The 27,014-nt window shown below is 43.5% G+C and overlaps 1 long non-coding RNA gene across 1 annotated transcript in view; it reads right to left on the reverse strand.

The window, feature by feature from the left end:
- LOC138288579 (uncharacterized) overlaps positions 1–27,014 on the reverse strand; it is a 399,712-nt gene that overhangs the window by 359,888 nt on the left and 12,810 nt on the right. The window contains exon 2 of the long non-coding RNA XR_011202472.1: positions 4,587–4,669. This is a non-coding gene — a long non-coding RNA (uncharacterized lncRNA). The remainder of the gene's footprint in view (positions 1–4,586; positions 4,670–27,014) is intronic.

Consider the following 27,014-nt stretch of genomic DNA (forward strand, 5'->3'; position numbering starts at 1 on the left):
CACCATACACATCCATTAGTAGGGGACATGTTTCAGCATGGAGGCAAGTTCCCTTATAAATGGAACACCCGCTTTACAAACAGGATTAATAGCAGAGAAAGAATAGTAATTTAACTTATGCAGTAGCTTAGTGGGTATCCTTAAGTATCAGAAAGTTAAACGAAACACTTACACTCACTGTATGATGTCTTCAGTGATGTCATTTGAGATGTCAGAAATGATGTCATCAGTGATTTGACCAGGTCATGAGTGACATAATATGTGAGGTCATAAACAATGCATTGTGGGGGTTTTAATTACAGTTCGCTCAGGTAACTATAACTGGTAACATTTCTACGGTTTGTGTGTGTGTAAAATCTATGCCTACCTATAACATCTCCGTAAATTTTGTTTTTTTTGTAACTTCTAAGGCTTTTTTATTCTATTTCCTAACTATAATGTCCCTGTAATCTTTGTTTTTTCCCCAGTAAATTTCGAAGTTTTTTGTAATTCTATTTCCTACCTATAACATCCCTGTAACCTTTGGCTTTTTAGTGAATATTCCACATATTTCAACACTCACTCAAGTACTTTCCTTTTCAAATTTGATTGAGAGCCGTAGAGAAGGGTTTCTAAAGCAATATACAATGTATGAAGCTATGTGTGACTGATCAGTTAAGGATCACAGATTTTTAAGCTAGACCGGTGCTTCTCAAATGTTTTAGAACAATGGCCCACTTTTTAGAACAACAAACCTTTGTAACCTACCTAGCTTTAATGGACATGAGGCAAGTGATATTTTAATGTAACCAACATACTGTGCAGTAGTGCACTGTCATTTACAGACAGTGCATTTTCTGTTGAAATGGATGTTAAACTTGCACAGATATACAGTTTTGCTGATTTTGCAGATACAACTATATTGCACACAAATGATAATGTGTAGAAATCAGGAGTCAGTAAATAGGTATCATTTGTGCATCATCAAGTAAAGTGTCTTAATTTGTTTTGATCCTATTTACATCTTTGTTTCCATCTCAACTAAGAAATACAAGAAAATGTGCTTCATTTTTGCTTTCTTAACTGCTGAATGTGCACAGTTCATTTACAGGTATTTACATTTTGTTGTGTGCTGCTAAAAAATGATCTCCCACAGCCTTTTGTTTCAGACTCCCTGTACCCCCGCAAGACTGTCACATAATTAACTTTACATGTCTTTCTCTGATTGCGATTGCGAAATGAGAGGTGTTGGTAAACAGCAATCCCTGTGTTCAGAATATAAGCAGAAATTTGTCAGAAGACATGGCTTGACATTTGACCTCTGTCGTTGAAACACAACAAATGTGACAGGAAAAATACAGATTTTAAAGGGGTCTTTATTTATTGCTTGGACTTTTGCAAACCACCAAATATCAGCTCATGACCCACCAGTGGGTCACAACCCACAGTTTAAGAAAGACCAACAAGCAATCGGAACAGGGATAGGAGAAATTATGCATGGTTGGGCTCTGCTTGGATTTACCATGTCTGAGGTAACAATATCTTCTGAATAAGGTCAGAGAACCACTTGGTTGACAAGTCAGGAGTATCAATTTATAACCATGCTCAGGTCACACCAAATTCTAACTGACCCCCTTAGAAATATGTTTATAATTGTTATCAGAAAGTAGTGTTTGTTGCATGCAGCGTCTATGATTAGTAGGGTTCTTAATTCTAAAGGCTGCTGGAACAGTTTTGTATCTAGTTGGTTAGTGAAACAGGTCACATGTTGATAACCTCTAAGTTGAACCATTTGAAAGAGTATTCTGTTGCGTACTATTCTTGTCCCTTGCCTTTGTTCACAATACCTATAAGTATGCCTCTCTGTTTGTGTCTTTATTTTAGTGTCCATATCCCAGCGCAAATATTCCAGTGTCCTTGTATCCGTATTGACGTTACCACATCCATTTTCAAGAACTTGTCTCATGGTCCTTCTAACAAGGTTTATTTAAAAGTGTCTGTTTCTACTGCCTCACGTCAGTGTCCCTTCTCTATAGTACTTGTGCCAGTGCACAGTTATCAGTATTTCTCTTTCTAAGGTCCATGTCCTGACCACAATACTCTGCTCAGAAGAATTTTGTTGGAATATGGCAAATATAACTGCGCTCTGGATACAGGGTGGCCTAAACTTTGCTTGTTAGGTGATGAACAAAATATAGGGAAAACATATTGTGACACTAAAATATTGAGTCAGGAAGATCGGGATATCAAAAATATTGTGGACAGGAATATCGAAGATAAAAATACTATTTTAAGGGTTCTTTTTAATATTGCTGTAAAAAAATATTGATTTAGAAAATATTGTTGTATGTAATATTGTTTGTGTTATTTTTTATATCATTTATTGCAGTGTTTTGTATGCTATGTGCTTATTGTATGAATTTGTGTTTTCCGAATACTGTATTAATTACGAAATTGTTGAAATTTGTACTTTTAGTTGTAATGTATATAAATAATTGATTTATATTTTTTTAGCAATAGGATATTGTTTTTTTTTAATGGGATAAGGGTGATTTGAAAAAGTGTGTATTTTAAGGTAAACCTAATGCTAATTATTTTAATAATACGCAAATTGATACTGTGAAATTTTTAATCTAGTTTGTCCCAATAATAATTTTGGTAAATCATCATTTAGGAGTAATTAAAATATATATTATTTATAATAAAGCTAACAAATAGTATTTTATTGTGCATATTAAAGTAAATATGTAAACACAAAAAAAATTGTAAAAGTATATAAAATTAAACTTAATGAAGTAGATTAATTTTAAAATGTTTGCAATAAAAATATTTTTTACAAAATCATTATACTTAGGATATGTTTACATTTTTCACGTTGAAAACTATGACATTGTAATTATCTTTTGACATTTATATTTAAAAATTTGAGTCATTTTTGTTATTTTATCATTTTTATTTTTGGATTATAATTTTATTTTTTATTATATGATTCACTGTTTGGGAATAGTAATAGATAATTTCACAAATATATTCATTATTTATAGTGTTAAAAATGTTATTTTATATGTTAATGTTTAAGTATGAATATATAGGTTTGCAGTTTTGAGTATTGTGTTTTTAAGTATATTCCAGTTTATTTTATATATCCATAATTTTGTGTGAGTATGGAGTAATCGCTGTGTATATTTATTGTGTAGCATCTTGCATAAAATGTTTTAGATTGTAGTAGAAATGTAAAATTTTACCCCTTTAGTATCCAACATTTTCTTCAAATTGCAGTGAAAATAGTAAATGTACCCCCCATGGTGTCCAACACCTTCCCCCATTTGGGTTAGATTGGAGTGGGAATAATTAGTGTCATCCCTTTAGTGTCCAACACTTTCCTCAAATTGGTAAGTCAGGCGAAGAAGGTGGCGGATGCCAGAGAGTGCTTGCACATCTGCAAAGCGTATGTCAATAGTGAAATCCGAGCGAAGTCATAAAATTTAAACAATATGGTGTTGGGTGCCAGGCTAGCCGTAACACCTGCCACCACAGGTGTCGGAGGGCCACATACTGAAGAGTGGGTGGTTGCCTAAATATTGAAAGAAGAGTGGCCAGGGCACACCAGTAGCATGAATCCTGATCCTGATAATGTTCAAGAATAAATAGAAAGTTCGTTCTTGGAAGATGATGTGTAGATATTTATTATAAGTGCAGGTAGAAAGAAGAAATCTCAATCAAAAGATTGCGTTGTACAAAATGACCATGTGTCCAGAGCAGCCAAATGGTGATAAATGGTCAAAGTTACAATAGGATGTTTGAATGTAACAATAAGTCCATACAGCAAAACAGCCAACACGTGTTTCGTCTTCAATACTTTGTCAAGGCTTCAGATGTATATAAAACATTATATGTAAACACGAACGGTACATAGATCAAGCTGCTGGTAGTCATGAGTCCTTGGGAGAAATCAAATAGTATTGGCAAATGATGGCCATGATAAGCCTCAAGTATTTGTGGAGCGAATAAACCCGTCCCGTAACACTCTGCCAAAACCCCGACGCGCACGGCACTGGTTTATTTGCTCATACCGGCGGTCTCCCACACAGGTTGATTACAAGGTTTCAACTCGGCTGACCGTCAGAAACCTCAGAAATCTAAGGTTTTTGTTGGTCAGCCCAGTGGACCGGTCAGCCCAGTGGAAACTGTGCAGCCACATTGGCCTTGGCTCCTCATGCCCCCAGCACCCTTGGAATGTGCACTGTCTGCCATAGGGCATGGTGCGTGGCAGTCTGACTGCCAACGTGAATCTGGCAGTCTGAAGACCACCGGACTTCTTATAAGGGCCCATATCTTTTAGGATTTTGGTTTTGCGTTCCTGGGAGCTAATGTTTGCCTTTCTTATATCATACAATACCTCCCTTACTTCTGTTTCGGTCACATTTGGGACAGTGGTTGTGTCTCTTACATGAATTACAGCATCATCTTTCATAGTGGCCCTCCAGTTGGAAGCACATTGTAACTGAAAGAAGTGTAATAGTATCAATATGCACAATTTGTTTTAAGTTTATACTTTTGTTATTTACATATAACATTATACAACTACTGATATTTTTTATACCTACCTGTATGTTCTTTTTAGATGTTTCACACTGTTTTGCAGCTTTTCCATTGAGGGTGTTGTAAAGTGGAGCAGGTGCTTTCTTTTCTGTTGGAAGAAAAAAGAACTGTCAATTTCATTTTTAACGTTTACTTGTTGGTAGTTTGTAGAGTCTGAGGTTGGTAGGTTTATTTTTATTCGCTATTGGGGTGAGTTTATATATTTTCATAACTTTTGAATACTTACTTTGTTCTAACTTGTTGCTAATTTGTGACAGGTGTTTTTTTCTCGCAGCTAACTACTTTTCAAATTCAAAAGGCTTTATTACGAGGCTGGAGGTCAGGACTGCCCCTGCTGTGACAGTCCTACCGCCACACTAAGACCCTGGCTGCCATCTCCACTGGGATCGGTGGTACCGACGGGTTGATGGCGGGTGGAGGTCGCAATCTGCCAAGGCAGTGCTGCATGCATTATGACCTTGTTCTCCCCCAGCCTTTTCATTGAGGTATCATCACCATGAAAAGGCTAACAGAGAGCAAGGTCCCCCTGTCTAGCACCCTCACAATCTTCACTGTCTGCTATGCAGACAGTGAAGATTGTGAGGGTGCTGGTGCACCCTGCAGGCAACAGCATTGCCGCTGGCTCAATTTTGAGCTGGAGACAATGCTGCCACCTGCTTCCTGCTAGACTGACAGGTAGAAACCTCGATTTCCGTCTGTCTGTCTAGCGGGAAACTCCTAATAGGTTGCCACTACAGCAGCAGGCACCCTGTTGTGAGTTTGGCAGGCGGGTTTTTCGGTCTGTCAAACTCATAATTAGGCCTATAGTGTTTTCTTATAGTAAGTACATATAAAAAGATAGATGTTTGAGAGTTTTTTTTAATTTTTTTGCTATTTTAAATGTTTAAGTTAATTTAAAAGTAAGTTTTAGTTTACATATAACTTTTACTTGCTTGGTTAGGTAGTTGTTGAGATGTATAATTTTTTTTTTTTATGGGTCTGGTCAGAGAATCCAGAAGATTTCCATTATCTTGTAACATTTGTCATTTTTGAAGTATTTAGTTGATAACATTTGTGTGCCTTTTACATTGTTGATTTAATTGTCTGATTTTAATGGTTGAGGTTGTTTATAGTTCGTTTTTATTGGTTAGTTTAGTTTTAATTAGATTTTTTTTTTATCAGTTATGTCCTTCTATGGTACATGCTAATTTAGGTTTTATTTATAAAGTTTGCTAACATTATAACCTGAATAATATTTGTGGTCAATGGCAATCTTTTTTTGGCAATATTGTTATGAACTTAGTTATTTTAGTTGGGGGTGAACTCAAAAGGTTTTGGGGATGTAATATATTTAGTTTGATTCGAATAGGTGAATATAATATTTCATTTTTATTTTAAATAATTGTTTTATTTAAAAAAGTGTTTTTTACATTTATTAATTATATTATATTTCTTTTGGCAATATTATTGTAGTCAATATTGTGTGGATCAATATTTTTGACATTTTATATGTTTATTTAAAGTTGGCAATATTTTTGCTCCAGATATTTGTGATTTTTGATATCGGTAAAAAACAATATTTTTAAAAAGGACATTTGTGTTCTCAATATTTGTAGTTTTATCAGTTAAGTATAGGAAGGCAATATTTTTGTTATCGATATTTAGTTTCAATATTTTTGTGTTCTGATATTGTATGCATCAATATTACATCAGTGATCCACTTGTCAGAGTAATTTATTAAGGTGCCTGGCAGCCTAGCCTTTATGCTGTCCTCAAACTCTCTCATTGGCCTCTGCTAAAAAAGATCATATTCAATTATTGTAGTAGTAAATTGTGACTATGTACAGCATGGAGAATTGTGACCATGGCATAGGTATTAGGCACCGCAAAACTCATTCACAACTAAATTCTGGCCTGAACATGAGATTCATTGTATTATAATATGCAATACAGAGCCAAGGTAATGGGTGAATACATACAAACAAAATGCTACAATGTCATTATATGGTATGTTAAAATGGTTAGGAATCCAGTGTTTTTTGAGTAGCAGGATTGCAAAATATTTAATTAGGGAAGAAGTATGGTTGATTGTCAGAATCATGTTTGAAAGTCAACGTTACACGGGAATTATACGCACAACCCATACTCCAATCACACTAATGCAAGATGCATTGCAAAATGTTTTTCCGAACAGAAATTAGGATTATCCATGTCAACAGGTGATGGTGTTATTGCTGAACAATTCTAGCTTGATCCAGGCTCTGACAGTCTTGTCTGACACCAGACCTCCCTGAATGTATGTTGTGAAATGTTATCTATATGATGGGAAAAGAAATTCCTGCAGGCTGGGTTAGGGGTGATGGACATAAATCAAGCAGAGCCATAAGTAGTGGTGTTCATAGGAGAGAAGAACCACACTTCTACATAACATGATGACTAGTACATAGTGAATGCAAGAAGAGTAATCTTAATGCACTTGACTATTTTCAAATGGAGACAAGCACAATTGTTTAGGTTTATTCGTGCTATAGTTGTTCCTATGCTAAGCATTTACAAGGATTGCAACCTCCTTTATCTATAAATCACCAGTCATCAAAATGTATAATCATTTTGATATCAATATACCGCTTGATTGTTGAATTATGAACAAGAAAGCAGCATGCTAATATATCTGCAGTATCAAACAACTCAAGTCCATGCTATGAGTGCTTTCAGAAGACATTTAAAAGCAAAAATAATATTTCTATTCACAGTGTTAAAAACGAAACAGAAATTTGGTGATAGTAGTTCTTCAATTACCACATATCATGATTTACAAGAGGTAAGAGAAACTAAAGATCAAACTGCAATAAAAATGAAAGCCCAAATAATGTTGTTGGCTCACAATTTATTGTCAAGATTGCAGCTTTAGAACTCTGTTTGTAAACTGATATGAGATGGAGTACTGATTCACTTGGAGGATGGAAAGAAACATGCTTTTTAAAGCTTCTCATCACTTTTTGCTCCCATTTGGACGGATGCTGCTGGTTTTTCGACTCTGAGAGTGCACATAGGCTTGCTAACCAGATCTCAGTTCCAGTGTCTTAATCCCATACAGATTGCATGTTGAATTGGTTAGACCCAATCGGCAAGACCTGACTTACTTATAAGTCCCTAGTATTTGGTATCAAGTATACATATGTAATGTAAGACGGAGGGGGTCATTACGAGTATGGCGATCTTATCACTGCCACACTTGCACTGGCGGTCAGGACAGCCGTGCCGCTGATGCAGCAGTCCGACTGTCACATTACAACCCTGGCTGTTAGACTGCCAGGAAACCGCTAGCTTCCCCATCATCATGGATTTCAGTGGCCTAGCTGTGGCGGAGATCATAATCTGCTAGGGTAGCGCTGCAAGTATCGCTGCCGTGCGATTACAAGATTGTTCTCTGCCAGCCTTTTCATGGTGGCACCACCGCCATGAAAAGGCTGGAGGAGAACAGGTGCAGGGGGCAACAGGAGGCCCCTGCACTGGCCATGCACTAGGCATCCCTCTTGCTACAGCATTACCCACAGCTCGATTACGCATCAGAGACAATACTGAAGCCTGTGTACTGCTAGGCAGGTGGGTGGAAACTCAGGTTCCCGCCCGCAGACCTAGCGGGAAACTCATAATGGCTCCAGCGGGGAGGTCAACATGTAGACGGCGGCTACCCTGTAAGGAGTTTGCGGGACAAGCTTTCCTGTATGCCAAAATCAAAATGAGGCCCATAGTGTCCACTCTGGGCTGAAGCACTGTTTGCGCCACCCTTTGTGTAACTACGTACAAAATAGCTTGCAGCTTGCCACTGTAGACTTAAAGGGCAGTTCTTGCACTGCCAGTTCGACTTTGTCATTTGAACCTATGGCAAAGCCACTGTATCTCTTAACAGTATATGTAAGTCTCTCCTAAGGAAGGTATATCGAGTCCTATGGCACGGAGCAATATTTTTCTAAGTAAGATGTATGTTCCTCTATATGTCTTAGCAGCAACCCTTCCAAATTGTTGTTTTGCTGCAGGTAAAGTTGGTAGTCCCATTGGCTAGTATAGGGTTGCCACGTGTCATTCCCACCCAGCTAACCTTTGACTGGGACCAAGAAGCTGAGTCATGTGAGGTATCAAATTCCTCATGGCATTAAATGCAACGTGATGGCCAGGTCGAAATTAATGTCACTATTAATAAGGAGCAACTTTTAGAAAGTTGCCTCTGTGTTCTGCTTGTCCAGAAGCCTCACAAAAGCATACGCACTCAGACAGGTTTCTGACGACCAGGAGAGACGTGTGAATGACTCCCCGAAGTCAGGAACAAAGGGCAGTCCCGCAGCAGCGAGGTGACACCTCCTCTGCCCAGATGGCCCATCAGAGGGTTAGTTCAGAGGCGAGCTTCAAAGGGGAAGCTGTCTTTGATGGTCTGCCTCGCTCACCACCCCTGAGCAGGATGCCTTTTGCCCCGGCAGACAGCATGGAGACAGGGACAGAGAGGGAAAACCCACACCCAAACCAATTTTACTATGGGCCCTCAAGTAGCCACACCTCTAGGGTGGGTTACTTTGCTCCTCACGACAGAGGAAAGGTCATACCATCTTGAAAGGGGCAAGGTAGTGACATCATTCTAGGATAGCTAGTGGTCACACACCACAGGAACGTCATCACTAGGTAGGAGGGGACCCAGTAGCCAATTGGGTAGTGGCCTTGTGGTTTTCTCTGGGCACTTTACTGGGATGAATATAGCACCCAAGGCACGTTAACCCTCAGTACTCTCTGGACTTGGGAGGAGGGTGAGAAGAAGGAGGGAGGACGAGAAGAAGACCACTTTGGACCATTTGGAAGCGCAAAAAGGGAGGCTGCAATGCTGGAGTGACTGTACCTGCTGCACATTAGGCTAGCAGTGTTTGGACCCTGCTCTGTGTGCCTGGCTTCTGGAAAATTGATTCCCAGATGCAGTCCAAAGCAGAGACTCCAAGAGTCAGATGGCCCCCAGAGCCAGAATGGCACTGGGGATATTTAAGCTGGAAGAGATCAAATTGCATCTCTGGTAGCCATTGCAGAAGTTTTGCCACTACAGGCCGACGGGCACCCCAAAGGACAATTCAGAGATAACTAAAAGGTGCACCTATGTTTACTGGACTCATGAGTGTTGGTTTTAACTGGATTCATCACCCAAGGTTGACACCAGCCTCCACTAAAGATTTGCACTGTGACCACTGTGTTGCAAATGTGCAAGGTCTGCGTCAGCAGCCCTTGGAACCCTGCATAGAGGACTTTGAAGAGGATTCAAGGATCCATGGACAGAGTCACTCCCACCCACATGTGGCCCAAGGCCTTGACCAGACTTCATGCCCATGGACCACACAGCATCAGGCGCATCCTTCAGCATCTTTGAGACTGTATCCCTCAGCATCAGGACCACTCCAGTGTCAACTATGTCATCCTGTAAAGTTTGGATCTTGCCTTAAAATTGCTCTGGTTCCCACGTTTTAGACTTGGCATCCTTGGCGTGGTCTCCACTAACTTTTTGCCTCTGTTTCCCAGGTTGTTGATGTATGCTGTACTCTGTTTTTGCTGCTTTTGTTACTCTGGGCACTTTATCACGGCTATCCAGTGCTAAAGTGAAAGTGCTCCTACGTAAAATGTATGTGTGATTGACTTTCCATGATTGGCATATTTGATTTACTAATTAGTCCCTAGTACAGTGCACTAGAGGTGCCCAGGGCCTGTAAATCGAATGCTACTAGTGGGCCTGCAGCACTGATTGTGCCACCCACGAGTAGCCCTGTAGACATGTCTCAGACCTGTCACTGCAGGTTATGTGTTTGCAGTCTTGCACTGTCAGTTGGACCTGGCAAGTGTACCCACTTGTTAGGCTCAAACCTTCCCTTTTTATACATGTAAGGTCCTAAGTAGGCACATGGGCACGGGGCAGTGTATGTTAAAGGTGGGACATGTACTGATGTGTTTTACATGTCCTAACAGTGAAATAATTCAAGGCCTATCTCTCTCATAGCTTAACATGGAGACTTCTTTAAATATCTTTTAAGTGCAGATTCCCTTTGGGAGCAGATCAAGATTGAAGCTTGGGGTCTCTGAACATACAATTAAAAAATACATATTTTGGTAAAGTTGATTTCTAAATTGTCTGTTTGAAAATGCCACTTTTAGAAAGTAGGCATTTTCTTGCTTAAACCATTCTGTGACTCTTCCTGCTTATGGATTTCCTGTCTGGGTTGGACTGACAGTAGGGGTGTTTGTGAATCTCTTCTAGACAGTGACACAAAGGGAGTTGTGGTGTAGCCTGCACATCCTGATGAGCCATCTGAGCTAGAGTGGAGGGAGAAGTGGTCACTTACACTGGACTGGGCTGTGCCTGCCCTCACACAATGCAGTCTCCAACCCCCTAGGATGTGTCTTGGGCCTGGCTTGAGCTAGGCAGGATCCTGTAAACAACAGAGACTTTTCTTTGAATTTGGGAAATCAAATGCAGAAAGGGGTATAAGTATTGGACCCAAAACTCCTGACTTTAGACTATTTCAAGATTTGCTTCTGGAGCCAAGAGGAACCTCTGCCCAGGAGAGGAGCTGAAGAGCTGAGACAAAGTGCTGCCCCTGCCTGTGACTGTGCTTTTTTGGGCTATCCTGCAGTTGCTGCTTCTGCCTGTGAAAAGGGACAAAGACTGGAATTTGTGGTATATTCCTGTCTGTGAAGAATCTCCAAGGGGTTGAACTGAGCTTGCCAACTGGTTTGAAGTCTCACGGTCATCAAAGACGTGCTCTGCCAGCACCTGGATTCTCTGTTGAGACTCCTACCCTGCCAAGTGGTGTCCTATCCAGTCCCTTGGCACTTGAAAGGTGAAGCTGGTAGAAAAAGAATGGAAATCCATGCACAGGAATCTGTGCAGTGACAATTTTGACACTCTACCTGTAACACAGCTAAAAAACGATGTGCCACCCATTTTGCAACTGCAATCGACACCCCACCTGCATCGCGGCTGGGAGATCCATGCATCGCCACCGGAGAAACGAAGCAACACCCGCTTGCAGCTGCTGATAACAAACCAAACCCCACGCAGCACGGTTTTCCAACACAGTGCAACCAGATTTCTTGCGCATCGTTGCTGGGCGTCAAAGTCATTGTGACCCTGCGCGGATCTGAGGTGCCCTGTCTGGAAATCGACGCATCACTCTTGCAGGAGAGAAAAAATTATGCATCGTCTACCGAACCGAAGAAGGAACAACACACTGCCTCACTTGCAAGTAAGGAATCGACGCATCGTTGACTTTTTTGATGCACTCTTGCCCGTGCAGCTTTATTTTTGACGCAAACCAGGTACTTTGTGTACAATCAACATTTCTATTGTTCGTTATGGAGTAAGAAAATTCATATCTCGACTTGTGTATGTTGGATTTTTGTCATTATGTCATTATGATTTAGAACAAATACTTTACATTTTGCCTTTGAGATAAGCCTGACTGCTTGTACCAAGCTACCAAGGTGGTGAGCAGGGGTTGTCTTAGGAGTGTAACTCCCTTACCCTGACGAGAGTGAGGGTCTCTGCTTGGACAGAGTGCAAACTGACTGCCAACCAGAGACCCCAATTCTAACAACCAGCATGTACTTCACAAACATGGTGCAGAGCTTTTGCTCTATCAGATAGTGGGAATTGCCCTGTTTCTGGACCATTCTTCCATTGTCAGGAATATAACGATTTTCCCGGACTCGCAAAGCACCTCTTCCAGCTCTCTGACAGTTGTAAGGACGTAGGGCCTCATTACAAGTCTGGGAGTCCAAGGACCACCAGACTCACAGTGAGGGTCAGACCGCCTCACTCCAGATGGTCTGACTGCAATATTATGACATTGGTCGTCAGACTGGCAGGTCATCACCGTCCCCGCCAGGAATATTCCCGGCGGCATGACGGCAGCCGGATTCATGGTCAGCCACGGTGGCGCTGAGTTCAGTGCTGCTGCGCTGATCAGAAGCCCCATTTCCACCAGCCTTTCCATGGTGGGCACCCAGGCGTGGAAAGGCTGGTGGAGTCACAGTGCAGGGGGCCACAGGAGCTGCCCTACACTGCACTCGACCATGTCATGGGCAGTGCATGCGCCCCCTGCTCTGCACCCTCAGAATGCACACTGTCTGCTGTGCAAACAGTGCGCATTTTGATGGTGCCAGAGGCCCCTTCTGTGCGACAGCATTGGCCTTAGCTCCATGAGGAACTGAGGCCAAAGCCACTGCACGTTTTCCGCTGGGCAGCCCAATGAAATCCTCGTAATGGGCCAGGTGGGAGACCGCCAGCTCCGCAGCAGTCTACTGTACGCGAGTTTGGCTGTCGGCTTGTCTGACCACCAAACTCATAATGAGCTCTCAAGTCTTGTTCCCTAAAGTTCAGAAACCAGATGATCATAGATCTGGGCAGCACTCCTGGGTCTATCTCTGCATCAGTGCTGATGTGCTTGTTCTATCAGGAAGGAATTAGAGAGTGATTCAATGACCTTAGCCAAGCCTCGCAAAAGTGTTGTGGACAAGTCCTCAGTACACCTTCTGGGAACCAGAGGAAGAGTATGTTATTGTGTCTGGACTGACCCTCTGTCCCCGCTGTGTCCTCAATCTGAGCTACTGTTTCACCGCTTGTGGATTTCAATTTTTTAGATAGTTTGTCACAGTTCTTTCACATTATTTTCCAGAGCCTCCGCCTGGGTTTCAACTTTTGTCAGTCGATCCGTGGTCTTGCGCAGAGCTTGGCAGCAGAGGGCCACATCCACCCCTACTTCTCCAATTTTTGATTCCAGACACAGACGGGACACTGAATCACTATTAGAATCATGTTAGTGTCTGGATAATCACCTACCTCGACCTCAGGTGGTTGTGCCACCTGTGACTCAATCATGATGATCCACATATTGGATGAGTGAAGTAGTGAAGCAAAATTGTCCATATTGCCCTGCCTTGACGGGGCATTATCCTTGGTCATCATTATTGCTTGCTCTTCCTTAATGGCAAGGGAAAAGCAGTGTGCATCGATCACAGGGGTGAATTGATGCATAGTGAATTACAGGCCAGCACAGACCTCATGGGTCTATCATTGGTGCTCTACTGGCTGGGCCCCTTATCACCTGCTGTTTCTCCAGTCCACAATGTCCAGCTCAAGAGTTCCATCAAGAGTCTGGGAGATACCCCCAACCTACCATCCATTCAAGATTAGCTCAACTCAGCTCATGAAGTCTTTGTGAGGAACAGTGTTGGACTGTGTTGCATTGCAGGGCTAATAAGCATGTATTACTTTGTTGGACTATGTCTTCCAGATTGCTCCAGCTAGGCCACATTGTCTCACTCAATTTGAATCAGGCAGTGTCTCGGCCGAACTAGCAACGGCCTCACCTCTGGGGTCCCCTGTTTCCCTGACACACTCTTGATATTGTGCAGTCTTCGCGATTGAGACGGCAGTGGGTCAGGGCTAGAGGGGTAGCCACTCCTCAGGCACACAGACTTTTCCACACACTGGGACGGTGCATTGCATCTCCCAGACAATATTCCACAGGTCCATCAGGCTGCTCAAGCCTGTCCTAAGCAAGAAGCAGTCCTGCAAGGGCTCACCTCACAATTAACAGCAGTAGAGGGCAACAGGCCCTTCCTCCAGCCATTTACTTCTCCATCTTCTTCTGGCCTGGACACAGATGGTTTCTCCACACAGCTCCTACCCAGTGCTCAGGTACTCTGCAGTTGAGTGTGCAAAGTTCCAATCATCTTCAGGATACACAGGGATCACACAGGCAATCACCCCCTGTCTGGGGCCTAATTGCCCCCAAAGGGCACTCCCAGTGCCACCTCAGGTGTTGCAGACTCATCTGCAGTACTGCACAGCCCACTGCAAGCTGCCAGACACTAAATGCAAAAGGATATTGGGTGCCAGGTGCTGGAGCACTACAGAATGGCATTCGCCATCTTGCACGTCATCCATGCCCCCTCCAAAACCTCATATTTTATACATCCACTAGAGCAATTTATAAAGTGTTTTATATTTAGGCAAATGTGCAGAAGATTTTCATGCGTTTCTTTTTACATCTAACATCACAAATACCAAGACTTGTTTCCCCCTTAATAATTGGGTGAAATCATATTCAGAGGCATCTTGAAAGAGAGGACCTTCTGGTTTCCAAAGTAGCAGTGAAGTTGCAAACAGTCTGCCTGGAGGTCAAGCCCTGGTGCAAGCTGGTGCTGTTACTTTCAAGCAAAGCACAACAAAAGAAAGACAGAAAGTGACCTTGATTGCTGCTGAGTGAGAAAAAGCTAAACTCTATAAGTGAAAGCTACAAGTGTAATAAGGCCATCTAGGAAATTTATTTTACAACACTTTTTGTGCTAATATCAATGTTGGCTAGGAACTAGGAAGGGAGGGATTACAGATTGATTCCATCAATGATTTGATTTAATGATCACTATCTAATATGTTGTCATTTTTCTCGTAATTACATCTGTCGTATTTTTGCTTGTAATTAGCAAAATAATGCCCATATAATCTGCACTAGAAAAAAGCATTATAATTTATTAAACCCTTTTGTGTATACTGAAGATCTGAATCACAAAAAAATTACACTTTTTAGTAATTTCCACTTTTGAGTAAGTTTACTACTTTTTGCTTATTAACAAAAATCAAGTGTATACATTGCTAATAAAATAACAGTATGTAGTGCAGCACCACACATGGCCATCCAGTGGTATTGCAACACGATCCCTTAGAAAATAATGGAGGTAGAGATTTAAAATGAAACCTCAAAGGAAATAATTTTACATTAGATTAAAGTATTTTAAATAGTTCAAAATATAAATAAATATAAATGATTTTCACAAAATATATCAAATAGTACATATGTAATATTTGATTCTAAAATATGTTAATTCCCTAACTTGTATTTAAAAATTAATGTGACAGCAACTTTTTATTAAAATATAACTAAATTGTCTACTACACTTTTAATAACTATAAATGCACAATAAAATAGTTTTTTGGAAGGTGGGATGTTATTTTTTAATTTAAAATTAAAAAAATAATCTAAATGAAATTCCATATGTTTCCATTAACTAATGTTTTGTTTAAAATTAAGTAAATAGTACTGCAGCATATTTTATTTTGTTCTACATGTAAAATAAATATATAAAATGAATGTATATTAGTCAGAGAGAAAGAATCAATCAATCAATTCTTCTTTATTCGGTTATATAATATTAAGCATAAATCACATAAAAACAAAACGTTTTACATACAAACATGTAAAAAAATTATATGAGAGCTCGCATATTTAAAATCTTTAAAACTTGCAATTTAAATTTACAGTTAAAATTCTAAAGATAAAAATATTGAATAAACTTAAAAATGTATGCCATTCCGCCAACATATAGCCCCTTTTAAAAAAGACCCCACCAAAATGAATTCAATACTGTAAGGAAACCCCATCACACTGACAAATTTGTATGGATTTCAAGTCATACTGGTCAAGCGGGAAACACAAATTACTTCTAAGTACTCCTAATTGGAAGCAGGTAATGAGTGACTTTTCCCAAACATTTCGTACTGTAAAAAGATACATTTTCTTAGTTCCTCTGCCTCCCTTTTTGATCTCAAAATGTTAAAAAAACTTATCCTTTACCCACCGTTTATCAATACGTGTTAAACATTGTGGGGCGTTAAACATTTCTGGACAACCAAGGCTTGTGGTGGCCTCTTTTATGTATGCCAACCAAGGGATATCCAGAGGTCGATCACAGACCATACAATCACTCAGCATTTCCCTATTTAGGGAAGCACAATCATTTGACCAAAAGGAGATCCACAGTAAAAGAGGTGCAATCTTAATGCCATCTTCCACAAACTCTAAATCCAGCTCCTCATGTAGGCAAAACCCAGAGATATTTTGTCCCACACCCAGTAACCTTCTACAAACCATCCTCCCTGATGCTAAGGAGTGGCCTCTTTATTTTTGGTCATAATATCTTTAATGGCCTCATTTACTTTGTTCGCAGCAACAATCAAGTCCCCTGGTGTGGGTGATTCAGCCAAGAGTCCCCATAATCAGATTTAAATTTTGGCTCACCACCCTCTTCACTGCCTGTGGGACGCTCACCTGGCTCCAGCAAATACTTCTGCCCTGATCTTTTATTCTCAGACATACCAGCCCGCTACTCACCGATGTGCACTTATTGCCTGGAAAACTTAGGGACACCGTAAGGGGTTATGATCACTAAAATACTGCCTTTGAACCTCTCCATATTGGACCAAATTTCTCATTGAAGGAGACACGAAAATATAATCTATTATAGACCCAGCCACTCTCCCCACAAAAGTTGGTACCTGATTTTCAGAAGCGGATACTAGGTCAAAGATATTCAACAAATTCAGGCTTTGCAGCCACTTGATAAGGGACCTACCCCTCGCATGCTGTAAACCCTCAACTGCAGACACGCTCTGATCCTGCTCAAAAGGATTCTCAGCAGTGTAATAGCCCCCTTATCTTAGTCTCCAGATACAATTACATGGAATTCCATACCGCCTTCGCATTGAGTAGTTTGTAAGGATATTCGGTGATAGCGCTTGAGGCTTCATGCGGAGAGTGAAGAAATATCAAATCTTCATATGGGGAACCACATTTGAGGTCTGAATGGATGACAACTTGTTTATAGAGGCAATTATTACAAAAGGTCTTCATTCTACCTCAGACCACACAACAAAGTGGATAATCGCATTGCAAAACTTTTCTTTCCAAGTAAGGCACATTCAGGGAGTCTTTTAAATCTGCTGTTTGCCTATTTCATTTGACAACAGAAAGGAATGACGATCTGTTGAGGAGAATGAAGATGATGTGTGATTGTGCTCAATAAATAGTCCTTCTGTATCACACATGGAGTAGCTGGAAAAAGTAAGTCAAGACCTGTTGCTGGAAGAAGTTAAGGAAAGGTTAAAGAGTGGTTGGGAGAAAAGTAAATCATATAAACCAGAGTTGTTGGGTTGCTAAATTAGTAAAGAGGAAATACATCTATTTGATGCCTTACTAATGAGAGGAACATGATTAGTGCCTTCTGCATCTTTGCACTGTAAGTTAATGGACTCAGCACATGAAAGGCATCAAGACATTTGCAAGGCAAAATATAGGTTTTGCTGTGACTACTGGTAACCTGGTATCCATTCGTTCATGGAAAGAGTGATTGGGAATTGTGTAGAGTATTGGCTGAGTGACAAAGGAATTTGAGGACTTCGCCCATCAGGTGCTGTAACACTCCCCTAGGTCCATAGGAAAAACTGGCATTTGAGATCCTTGGTTCATTTCAGGCCATGTGACAAAGAACTCTCTCGTGAGCAATTGTCAGCCAAACTCACTGTACTTTTGTGTCTCATCTTCTGTTGGCGCTTGTCTGATGTATGCACTCTCGATTTAGCAGGTACCGTATTTACTCCTGGAGTTTGTTTCACTATTTCTAGATGTACAAAGATGGCAACTAAGTGTATTTCATATCCAGTATTTCCCAATAACCAGAAGTTATGTGTTGTAAAATGTTTAAAGGCTTACGAGGATTGCACTCAGGAGATTTGCAGAGATGCTCAAGGGCAATTGCTCATATCAGTACAAGGCGCATTTGCTCCAGTCTCCTCAGCCACATTGCCAGATGATTCAAATGGTTATTGTGGGAGGCTGATATAGATACCTCCACATTTGGAGCACATTCAGTGCGCAGCGCTATGGCATCCAAGTCCTCTCTGGCTGGTTCTCGTTTAGAGGATCATGGCTGCCGTAGATTGGTCTTCTGACACTACGTGTAAGGTTTTTTTATCATAAACCTATTGATGTGGCATCTACAGTGGTGGATCAGCTTTGAACGAGCATAATCCAAAGCCTCCGGTCCTGACATAGAATAAAAGTAATTCCAGCTCTTGCGTCAAGAATTTGCAATTCTATTAAGGACACAGAGGCGAGGATTATCCCACCCTTATTGTTTTTTCATACCAGATGATGTTTCCTGAACTAATTATGCATTTAAGATATATATAGTACAGTACGATTTATATGCATGGTGTATGTCTCATGTACTTTATATTGTACCCTCCCATGTAATTCATAATCATTACTAGTTTCTTAGCGCATTTTCTTTCGTTCATAGGATCAGACAATAAAGGTGCATGATTAATAGGAATTACGCATAGGACAAGGTGGTCGCGCCAGTTTCAGCCGGTGGCTGCAGTTCCTTGTTCCTCATTGGGACTTTGGAGAATTCAGTTTGTGGTTGTCATGTTCTTTTATTGCAAAGAAAGAGGAAGGACTAAGGAGGCAGATACATTTATATGGAGAGCAGGCCTGAGATTGGGCATGACATGGACTACAAGGAATGTTGGGAAATGTAGTTTTTTTGTACGGTTTAATGTTGATTGACTGCTGTCATTTTCTCAGTAAAGAAAGTGAAAGCCCTCGCCTCCGTGTCCTTAAAAGAATTGAAAATTCTTGATGCAATAGCTAAAAGTTTTTTTTATTCTTAAGCAGCATTGACAACCCCCTCTTTTCCAAGCCGTCACTGGACGGGTTGGGTTCATCAAGCATATCCAACCCACCCATCCCTGTGACCAGATGGGAAAGGGAGGGATCATTTATTCATTTTTGTAAAAAACGTAAGCGATTTATTGAAATAATCACAGCACAGTTTATTGTGCTGTGATTACTCTAGTAATGCTGCATCTTGTAAAAAAAAAAAATGTTTTACCTAGTTTGACGTGACCTTAGAGTCATGAGTCTCAACTCGACCCTGTGATGTCAGTCACGTGCTGCATGCTGTAAATAGATACACTAGGCATGTTTGTGCTCAATGTATTTGTTTATAGCATTTTTGCCGTATTCACAGGGAAGAGCTTTCATTTTCAGCTCCTCTGTGAAATGTGGTTCAGAATCCGACACCTCTCTCTACCACAGTGTCACGCAGCACACCAACCCTGGCGTGATCTCACCAACCCGCAGGACAGACTGGGACAGAGCCTCTAAAACACCCTGGCAAGGTAAGTTTAAAACTGTAAATATTTTATTTTGCGGATCGTCCTTTTCCGTAAGCACATTAAATGTTCAGAATGCAAGCTGTACAGAAACATGGTGTGTTTGATTTAATAGACTGTAATGTTGCTCTAGCTATAGGAATCTATCCCACATACAAAGTTCACATGACAACTGTCTTCCTCCTAGAGCACTAATGGTACTGCCACCAGGGTGAGGGCAGGGGCAGAGTGATTCTACGTTCATATTTAAGCACTGTCACTATTAAGAAAAGCTTCTCAGTGCAGTGCTAAAATGTTACATGATAATGTCAACATTTCTACATATTACAGAAGTGCACTTTGAAATTTTGGAGAGAGTGCACTTTTCATCTTTCCTGTCAAGTATCACGCATAAGGGGTCAGACTAAAGCTGGTGTCCACATCCTCAGAAGAGAATGCATTATTCATTCAATACAGTGCCCTGATTCCCCGGTGCACTGTATGAGGAGCTGCATTTCAGCAGGGAGCGTGCTAGCAGTAAGTGAGCTGTGGAGAGCTTGCAGCTTGTCCCACTTATTTTCTTGTCACAATCAAATTTGGGTGCTGCATAGAAAAATATAATCACCCACCTCTTGCCAAACTGGCTTCTGTCCTGAGTATAAAACACTTTCTTCAGTCAGGGCAAGGTCATAAACAAAAATAATTCTGGACCTGGCTGGCACGTGGATCCAGGGTGGTGCTTTGCCTGCTGTTGTTTTCCTGCAAGGTGCCAGCAGATGGGTTGCATTGAGAGGACAGTGGGTTCTGTGCTACATGGTTTTAACCTTGGATTCTGGTTGCTGGGGAATCATCACTGGCTCATCTCTCCCCTGGCTTCCCAGCCCCCTGACAGTTGCTATTCTGAAACCTAAACCTACCATCCCTCCTCTGGTAACATGAGGGATTTCCCCAACACTGGTCACTGCACCTCCAGGATTCTAGAGTTCAGGGCCAGCGATGATTTAGGTACTGCTTAATAGCCAACTTTTAGTTTTCCTTTTTTCACCAAAATACACAAATAAAAAAAAAAATCTTGGGGGGAGAACCCCTCCCCCCCGAAATTCCACTTATAAACATTTGGCTCACTCGATTCACAAACTACCAATATGCCCCACCACTTTAAAATTCCACCAGGAGCCACTGGAGAAGAGTAACGTTTTAAAATTTGGATTTCATAGCCTACCCAATGTATCAGGATTTGTAGTTGTTTTTTTTTACCTTTTACCATGCTAAACATTGTTTTAGGTGTCCTGGGTCCTGTCTCTACTGGGCCCTTACTTCTGTCTTTGACAGTGCTGTTTAAGCAACAGAAATTTTGAAGGCAAATAAAAAAAATCGGAGTTACAGGCTTAGATGCTCTGCCTGACTTAAGTCAATGCGAAGGATACATGGGGAAGGAAGGAGGAGGAAAAGTCAGAGAAAGATGATGGCATGTAGGAGGATATGGACCAATAGGTGAACCACTAAGAGGGTTAAGATAACCAGAGCCATGAAAACCAGGACAAAAAGAAACAGGTCCATGGAGACCTATTCACGAGGACCAGACCAGAGGGGACGTGGAACAAATGGGCGAGGAAGAACACAACCAGGAAAAGCATTATTAGGGGTACTGGACCAGGGTGTCAAGGATCAGGAAGACTAAGAAAATGTGGAATAGATAGATCTGGATCCAGCGGCCCAAGGCCCAAAAGAACTAAAGGAACAGGAGTAGGAGGAACAGAAGGCCCTGGACCAACAGGACAAGGTGGGTTAGGAGGGTACAGGAGCACTAACCAGGATCAGAGGGACAAGCAGGACCAGAGCCAAAAGTAGCAGACCAAGGAGATGGATCTAAGAGGATCAGTACCAGGGTAACAATACAAAAAAGGACAAGGAACGGGCAACCAGGACCACAGAGATGGGATCAAGGAGGACCAGGGGGCCAAAAGGAGAAGAACCAAGACTGGAAAGACAACAACCAGAAGGAGTAGAGCTAGGAAGACCAGGAAGACCTAGATAGCCAGGATCAGGAGGATTAGAAAAGAACAGAAACTCCTGTCACATGGATAAGAACAAGGTTGAACAGGCAAACCAAGAAACCAGGAAGACAAGGAGGAATACGACTGGGGTCTAGGAGTGCTATGAGGAACCAAGGACTGTGAGACCAGAACTAGAAGGTCAGATCTAGGAAAAACAGTCAAAAGAGTACCATGAGAACTACATGGATCAGAGAAACCAGGAGCAGAAGGTTTAGGAACAGAAAAACTAAAGGTACTAGAGAAACCAGGGCTAGATTGAGGAGGACTATGAAGATCAGGACTAGGAGGACAATGGCCAATAGGATCAGGAGACCATGTTAAACTGGGCAGGGACTATCAAGACCAGGCGGCGTGGACCCTGGGCACCAGAAGGACCACAGCAAAGAGGATTAGGTGAATTAAAAGGAGTATGACAGAGTTAAAAGGGCTATGAATATCAGGACCTAAGGGACTATGGGGGTCATTCCGACCCTGGTCGCGTATGACGGAAGCACCGCCAACAGGCTGGCGGTGCTTCATAGCCCATTCTGACTGCGGCGGTAAAGCTGCGGTCAGAAAACCGGGGCCGGCGGTTTCCCGCCGTTTTAGCCCCGGCTGGGCGATTCTGACCCCAGGAAGAGGCTGGCGGTAACGGGTGTCTTGGGGGCCCCTGCACCGCCCATGCCACTGGCATGGGCAGTGCAGGGGCCCCCGAACAGGGCCCCGGCCGGCTTTTCACTGTCTGCATAGCAGACAGTGAAAAGCGCGACGGGTGCAACTGCACCCGTCGAACAGCCGCAACACCGCCGGCTCCATTCAGAGCCGGCTTCTGTGTTGCAGGCCTCCTTCCCGCTGGGCCGGCGGGCGCTAACATGGTTAGCACCCGCCGGCCCAGCGGGAAGGTTGTAATGCCGGCAGCGGTCTTTCGGCCGCGTAGCGGCCAAATGGCAGTTCCCGCCTGGCGGGCGGCTACAGCCGCCCGCCAGACTTGGAATGACCGCCTATGTCCTGAAGTATCACATGGAGCAAATCTATTGTTTCGGATAGCAGAGCCAGGGTGAGAAGGACCCGATGAAACAAGCCCAATCAAAGTCAGGAAGACCAAGGAGGCTTGACCAGGTGACTAGAAGGCCCTGGATTAAAATGCTCAGGAGGATCTGACAAGGAGAACTGGGATCAATAGGGCCAGGACTAGAGTGTGTATTACCAGGAAGACCAACAAAACAAAGAGCAGAGTCAGGAGCACCAGAAAAACTGAAACCAGGAGGTGAAGAATAGGAGGGTCAGTTAAGGAGAGGACAGCTGGACCAATTGTACCAGCAGTTGGAGTACCCAGACAAGAAGGCACAGACTGAGGAGAACCAGGACAAGGTAACCAGAGACAGTAGGGCCAGAAAGGAACAAGGCCAGGTGAGATCAAAAGTACAGGAATCAGGAAGGGCCAGAACAGCCTGAACACAAGGTTTATGATGGCCAGCAAGAGAGGACAAGAACAAGAAGGGCCAGGATGACCAGTGCCAAGGAGACCAGAACTAAGATGGCTAGGCAGGCCTGGCCTAGGAGAACCAGGCTCACGAGAACACAAATTATAAGGTGTAGGACCAAGAGCAACAGGTCCAGTGGGCACAGAATCATAGGAAGTACGAGGACTATGAAAACCAAAAGTAGGTAGACCACCACTAGAAAGATCAGGGGTGATACTAGGGAATTGTGAGTAAGGGAATGGCTCCTTGTTGCAGTTACCACCCACTTTGCGCCTGATACTGATGCTGACTTGACTGAGAAGTGTGCTGGGACCCTGCTAACCAGGTCCCAGCACCAGTGTTCTTTCACCTAAAATGTACCATTGTTTCCACAATTGGCACACCCCTGGCACACAGATAAGTCCCTTGTAAAAGGTACCAGTGGTACCAAGGGCCCTGTGACCAGGGAAGGTCTCTAAGGGCTGCAGCATGTGTTGTGCCACCCTTAGGGACCCCTCACCTACCACATGCACACTGCCACTGCAGACTGTGGCCCTCATTCTGACCTTGGCGGGCGGCGGAGGCCGCCCGCCAAAGTCCCGCCGTCAGGTTACCGTTCCGCGGTCGAAAGACCGCGGCGGTAATTCTGACTTTCCCGCTGGGCTGGCGGGCGGTCTCCTTCAGACCGCCAGCCAGCCCAGCGGGAAAGAGGCTTCCACGATGAAGCCGGCTCGGAATCGAGCCGGCGGAGTGGAAGCTGTGCGACGGGTGCAGTTGCACCCGTCGCGTATTTCACTGTCTGCGCAGCAGACAGTGAAATACATGTAGGGGCCCTCTTACGGGGGCCCCTGCAATGCCCATGCCAGTGGCATGGGCACTGCAGGGGCCCCCAGGGGCCCCGCGACCCCCCCTACCGCCATCCGGATCTCGGCGGTCCGACCGCCGGGATCTGGATGGCGGTAGGGGGGGTCAGAATCCCCGCGGCGGTGCAGCAAGCTGCGCCGCCGCGGAGGATTCAATGGGGCCGCGGTACACTGGCGGGACCCCGCCAGTGGTGCCGGTCCGACCGCGGCTTTACCGCCGCGGTCGGAATCCCCATTGAAGCACCGCCGGCTTGTCGGCGGTGCTCCCGCGGTCCTCCGCCCTGGCGGTCAAAGACCGCCAGGGTCAGAATGAGGGCCTGTGTGTGTTGGTGGGGAGAAAAAGACAATGCCCACAAAATACTGCCTGTGGCATAGCTAAGTCACCCCTCTAGCAGGCCTTACAGCCCTAAGGCAGGGTGCACTATACCAAAGGTGAGGACATAGCTGCATGAGCAATATGCCCCTACAGTGTCTAAGTCTATTCTTAGACATTGTAAGTACAGTATGGCCATATTAAGTATATGGTCTGGGAGTTTGTCAAAAATGAACTCCACAGCTCCACAATGGCTGCACTGAATACTGGGAAGTTTGGTATCAAACTTCTCAGAATAATAAACCCACACTGATGCCAGTGTTGGATTTATTAAAAAAGTCACACAGAGGGCATCTTAGAGATGCCCCCTGTATTTTACCCAATCCTTCAGTGCAGGACTGACTGGTCTGTGCCAGCCTGCTGCTGAGAGACGAGTTTCTGACCCCCTGGGGTGAGAGCCTATGTGCTCTCTGAGGACAGAAACAAAAGCCTGTTCTGGGTGGAGGTGCTTCACACCTCCCCCCTGCAGGAACTGTAACACCTAGCAGTGAGCCTCAAAGGTTCAGGCTTCGTGTTACAATACCCCAGGGCACTCCAGCTAGTGGAGATGCCCGCCCCCTGGACACAGCCCCCACTTTTGGCGGCAAGTCCAGGGGAGATAATGAGAAAAACAAGGAGGAGTCACCCACCAGTCAGGACAGCCCCTAAGGTGTCCTGAGCCGAGGTGACCCCTGCCTTTAGAAATCATCCATCTTGATTTTGGAGGATTCCCCCAATAGGAATAGGGATGTGCCCCCCTCCCCTCAGGGAGGAGGCACAATGAGGGTGTAGCCACCCTCAAGGACAGTAGCCATAGGCTACTGCCCTCCCAGACCTAAACACACCCCTAAGTTCAGTATTTAGGGGCACCCCAGAACCCAGGAAATCAGATTCCTGCAACCTTAACAAGAAGAAGGACTGCTGACCTGAAGCCCTGCAGAGAAGACGGAGACGACAACTGCTTTGGCCCCAGCCCTATGGGCCTGTCTCCTAACTTTGAAGAAAACTGCAACAGCGACGCATCCAACAGGGACCAGTGACCTCTGAAGCCTCAGATGACTGCCCTGCATCCAAGGACCAAGAAACTCCTGTGAACAACGGCTCTGTTCAACATCCTGCAACTTCTTTGCAACAAAGAAAGACTTCACGTTTCCCACGGGAAACATGAGACTTTCCACTCTGCACCCAACGCCCCTGTGCTGCTGTAGGTGTACTTTCTGTGCCAGCTTGTGTCCCTCCCCGGTGCCCTACAAAACCCCCCTGGTCTTCCCCCCGAAGACGCGGGTACTTACCTGCTGGCAGACTGGAACCGGGGCACCCCTGTTCTCCATTGAAGCCTATGTGTTTTGGGCACCTGTTTGACCTCTGCACCTGACAGGCCCTGAGCTGCTGGTGTGGTAACTTTGGGGTTGCCTTGAACCCCCAACGGTGGGCTACCTTGGCCCGAACTTTGAGACTCGTGTTTTACTTACCTGCAAACTTAACCTTTACTTACCTCCCCCTGGAACTGTTGACTTTTCCACTGTGTCCACTTTGAAAATAGCTAATTGCCATTTTTACAAAGACTGTATATGATATTGCTTTTATTCAAGGTTCCTAGAGTATCTAAGTGAAGCACCTTACATTTAAAGTATTACTTGTAAATCTTGAACCTGTGGTTCTTAAAATAAACTAAGAAAATATATTTTTCAATATAAAAACCTATTGGCCTGGAGTAAGTCTTTGAGTGTGTGTTCCTCGTTTATTGCCTGTGTGTGTAGAACAAATGCTTAACACTACCCTCTGATAATCCTACTGCTCGACCACACTATCACAAAATAGAGCATTAGAATTATCTCTTTTTGCCACTATCTTACCTCTAAGGGGAACCCATGGACTCTGTGCACACTATTTCTTACTTTAAAATAGTATATACAGAGCCAACTTCCTACACACAGTAAGAACAATAAGCTGTGAGAAGGCCATGGGGGCCAGGAAGATCAGGGTAAACAAGACCAGGACCTGCAGCGAGAACCAGGAGGTCCAGGGTGAGGAGAAAAAGGATGACTGGGATGACAGATAAGGACCAGGATTTCCAAAGCCAGGAGTATCAGGCTGAGGGCTAGGAACAGGATGGCCAGTAGGATGAGGAACAGTATGACCAGGCCAAGGAGGACCAGAACAAGGAGGACTATGGTCAGTGTAGAACAACGAAGACAAGAGCAGGAGTTCTGGGGCCAGTAGAATAATGACCAGATCCAGGAGAACTAGGATGATTAGGAGTATTATACTATAGCCTGTAGGACCAGAATAAACAAGGAACAAAAGGATGGCCACTACTGTAGATACCAGGAGGACCACAGCCAGGTGGCCCAGGATTAGATCAAAGATGACTAGAAGAATCAGGACTAAGAGGACTGGGAACCAGCCTAGCAGTGCCAGGGGGACAAAGACCCAGAGTCTAGGGCCCAAAGCACGATGTGGAGCAAAAAAGACCAGGACCTGGGGATGGCAGCAGCAGGATGAGAAAGATAAGGAGGACCAGAGGACTAGACCTAGATGCCCAGGAATACCAGAGCCAAAATAGTCATGCTCAAAGGACCCAAATAAACAACAAGACCAGGTCTAAGAATGGGTGCAGTGCCAGAAGGACCATGATGACAAGGTGTAGGGCCCCTAGCACCAAGACAATCCAAATCAGGAAGACAAGAACTAAGGTCTAAGAGAACTTGGACACAA

This window comes from Pleurodeles waltl, chromosome 4_1, assembly GCF_031143425.1.
Source record: "Pleurodeles waltl isolate 20211129_DDA chromosome 4_1, aPleWal1.hap1.20221129, whole genome shotgun sequence".
NCBI classification, from domain to species: Eukaryota; Metazoa; Chordata; class Amphibia; order Caudata; family Salamandridae; genus Pleurodeles; species Pleurodeles waltl.